General features: G+C 40.4%; 1 pseudogene; it reads right to left on the bottom strand.

Annotated features, from left to right (window-relative positions):
- Positions 1-300: 300 nt before the first annotated feature.
- LOC120114617 lies at positions 301-3,715 on the bottom strand (annotated as a pseudogene).
- Between the last annotated feature and the right edge of the window lie 368 nt (positions 3,716-4,083).

Genomic DNA, 4,083 nt, shown 5'->3' with positions numbered 1-4,083 from the left:
ACTCTACAGACATAACTGCTCGAATCTAAGATCTCTAAAGAGAAAACTTTTTTTAATTTCCAGTCATTGCAAAAGCAAGAGATGATATATATGGTAAATCAAAGAACCAAAAACAATACTTTTTCCATTTTAATCATTAAGCCACATGATACACATACAAATTCCTACACGTCCACTTCGACGGAAGACAATTCATATATTGGAACTCAATTCATTTTTTTTTATTTTTTTATGATGTTGATATCTCCAGAACGATTAATAGAAATGAATAAATGGATTAATTTTTTGCATTCTTCAAAATCACCTAACGACTCTGCAATCTAGCCTGATGATCTCTTGGCTACCGGTGAGGCTACTCATTTTGATCATGAAATCAACAAATGCATTCTCAAAATCCTTTTGGGAGCTTGCAAATTTTGTAACCAATGCTTTGGTTTTTGGGGCGGAGAGTAATGCTTGATCCGATGAGAAGACGCTCTTCCCTTGGAGAAGCAACTTGTAGTATGCGTTGTCAAATACCAAGTCGGTAGAATCCAGCGACGAGCCTGAGTTTTTGACCTTGTTGTGTGCAGGGCACACGCTTCTTATCCTCTCCGAAAAAAGACGGTTGCATCGTTGTGTTAAAGTAAAAAAAATAACTGCATTTTCAACAAATGGAGGCCACTGAATTCGGTGCAATTAATTGTTTTGAAATTTTGAGATGGGTAAATTACAATTTAGTCATTGCACTTTAGGGTATTTTCAAAGATTAGGCCCTAAGCTTCAACTATAAATACCCTTACACATTTAGCTTCAAAATCATCCCAAATCATTTATTTCTCCCAATACTAGAGAGCTTTCTTGTGAGTGTTTTGTAAACACCTGTAATTTTTCTCTCTTTAGTAAAAGATCTGCAGCAGCCCGGAGACGTAGGCAAAATTGGCTGAACTCCGTTATCAATTTTGGGTATTATTTTTCGCTTTCATTTCGCATTCTCACTAATCTGGTTATAGGGAAATTACTCGTTACTCGTTTTATTTCCCAACAACTGGTACCATGAGCTTTTGGTTGTAATTTTGTCAATTTTTATGTGCGGTTACTATTCACGTGAATAGTAAATTTAGTGAATAGTGAAATTTGGTCGACGATACGAATTTGTCGACGGAGGTGTTCTAATACACGGTGGTTCGCGAAAATTGTCAGAAATGATCCAAAAGAAGCCAGATTCGAGTGGGAGCGATGGCTTTGAGAAACGAAGTTGATGAGTGAATGAGATGCACTCAAGACCTTCTTGGAAGGAGTTAGACCAGGGGCGATGCTCGGGGGAGAGCAAGGAGATGCCCAGAGACTTTCGGAGGCCATAGTTGTAGCCGGAAAGCTGACTGAGCTTGCAAGTGACAAGCCAAGTAGCGATGTGTCGTCCAGGGCCATGCCCAGAGATAGTGGCAACAGTGGGGGAGACCGGGAAAAGGTGCAATAGGGAAATGGTAGAGAAAGCTCTTCGAATGGCCAAGGAGAGCCATCGACTGTTCGTAGCCAAGGAATGCTATCAGGAAAGAATGTCAAGGCTAAGTCCGGGGCGAAGAAGAAGGTGAGCAAGGAAAAGCTTAGGTGCTACTTCACTGATGGTCCTCACTTGATTAGAGGATGTCCCGAGAAGTGTCTCCTTACAACCATCATGAAGAGGATGGGAGAAGGAAAAGTAGCGGAAATTGGCGCGGTCACAAGTGTTAAAGCTACCAAGCCAGGAAAAAGACTTGGTCTGATTGAGGGGATCAATGCGGCCAAGCAAGGATCGAGACGAGGTAAGGCTGTTGGTGTTGAAGCAACCGAACCTGAAAGAAAACATGACGAGACTGTAGGTGTCAAAGCAGTCGAGCACAAGAAAGGACCCGATGTGATAGCAAGAGATAAAGATGTCAAGCCGAGGGTGCAAAGTGAGCAAGTCTTCTCACAGCATGCCATAATGGAGGCGTGGTCCAAGTTGAGGCATCTCAGGCATAAAGGAACACTTAAGGAGTATATGAGTTGATTCAGAAAACTCGTGCTCAAAGTTCCAAGTTTGACTGAAGAAGATGGATTCTTCACCTTCATGTTCGGATTGAAGCCATGGGCGAAGAAAGTGTTGGAATGAAGGGAAGTCAAGAAGTTGTCTAAAGCCTTGACAACCGCCAAGTCCATCAAAGAATTTGGAGTCAAGAAAAACAAGACTTCCAAAATAAAGCCGAAAGTCGATGGTAGTGGCAAGCGAATCCATGAGGAAGGCAAGTCAAAGGATAAGGAATGTTGTTCCTCGAGTGGCAGAGAAAATCCACTAAATGATGAATCAGATGGTGAGTCTGGGGAAGATATGTGCAGTCTTGGCACAAGTTCGAGTGTTAAAGATGCTAAGCCAAGGGTAAGAGTCAAGCAAACGAGGGGGTGCAGACTTAAGATGCTAGAAGTGTTACAAAATTACCCGAGGGGAGCCGAGTCATCCAAGGTGATGGATGAGCCCAAGATCGAGTTGTTCATGTCCAAGGAGTTTGTCGAGCATGTTCGTGTAGAGAACATGGCTTCAAAGACCATCATAAGAGAAGGGTCGAAGCAAGGGTTAGCCAAGGATGTTCAAGTGAGGAACAATCCTTCAAAGACTAGTGAACAAGAGTCGAAGGGAACCAAGACGTTGAGGGACAAGGCAACCACGGAGAAAGCGCTCCATAATAGGTGGGTTTACAAGACGGTGACTACGGACAAACTGAAGTTGTGTTCAGTTTCAGTTGACATGCTAAAGTAACAAGAGCAGAAATGCTGCTACATTGATCGAGGTATTAAGACAGATTAAAATCAGTTTTCAAGTGGAAGATTGTTAAAATGAAAAAAGGAGCAGTATTTTCAACAAAGGGAGGCCACCGAATTCGGTGCAATTAATTGTTTTGAAAATTTGAGATGGGTAAATTACAATTTAGTCACTGCACTTTACGGTATTTTCAAAGATTAGTCTCTAAGCTTCAACTATAAATACCCTTATCCATTTAGCTTCAAAATCATCAGAAATCATTTCTCCCAATACTAAAGAGTTTTCTTGTGAGTGTTTTGTAAACACCTGTAATTTTTATCTCTTTAGTAAAAGATCTGCAACAGTTCGGAGACGTAGGCAAAATTGGTTGAACTCCATTATCAATTTCGGGTATTATTTTTCCGCTTTTATTTCGTATTCTCACTAATCTGGTTATAGGGAAATTACTCGTTACTTGTTTTATTTCTCAAGATGTTGGATCGACATCGAAGGTGCCATTGAAATTATGGATCCTTCTTTGGAATAAAGAGCAGTGGGAGAACCCCAGTGTGTGACCAATACATTCATTTATAACATGGTAAGTGCAGTGAGATTTATAGTAGCAATTAATTTGAAATGACATGGAAGTTGTTAGAAGATTTATACATGAGAGAGCATATAGATCTTCAATAGAGAGACCTCTCTGAGCAAAGTTCTGTTGTAGCTGGGATATATTGAATGTGAGAGCTGGTTACTGTCTAGTCTCAGTTGCCAAGGATATTCTTCCATCTTTCCTTCCTTTAGGCACATCCCACGTTGAACTGTCGGACTATATATAACATAACAGATGATTGTTAATGTATTGAGCTTGACATTGGAAGTTAAAGATGTTTCTGTATGACAGCCGTTATGATTAACTATTGGTTGTTTGTCATTTGAGTCTGTTTTAGGTTGTGTTACTTTTACACTTGTAATCATGTTTTAATGTCTTTATTAATGTAATAGAGCATGATGAAGTCTCTCAATCTTGCTCCAACCTTTCATATTCCCTTCTCTTTGTTTTCTGTTATTTCTAAGCTCTTTGCATTTGAAGCTTGTTTTTAAGCTTAACGTTAACAGTGGCATCAGAGCTATTTTCTTAAGGACTGTAAGGTTCCATTGCTATTTTCCCAGAGATTACGATTAATAGCTTCTCTAATGATGGCGGATGGGATATGGAGAAGCTTAAGGTTATTACCGGCAAGGACGTCCTCAATGATATCACTGTAATCCCTCCTCCATCCAGCGATGCTGTTGATGATTCTCACACGTGGCTCTGGGAAATATCGGGCTTGTGTACGGTTAAA

Source organism: Hibiscus syriacus, unplaced genomic scaffold (genome assembly GCF_006381635.1).
Source record: "Hibiscus syriacus cultivar Baekdansim isolate YM2019G1 unplaced genomic scaffold, ASM638163v2 tig00110236_pilon, whole genome shotgun sequence".
Lineage (NCBI taxonomy): Eukaryota > Viridiplantae > Streptophyta > Magnoliopsida > Malvales > Malvaceae > Hibiscus > Hibiscus syriacus.
The sequence above is the reverse complement of the archived record's forward strand: the minus strand, read 5'-3'. Positions and strand labels throughout refer to the sequence as shown.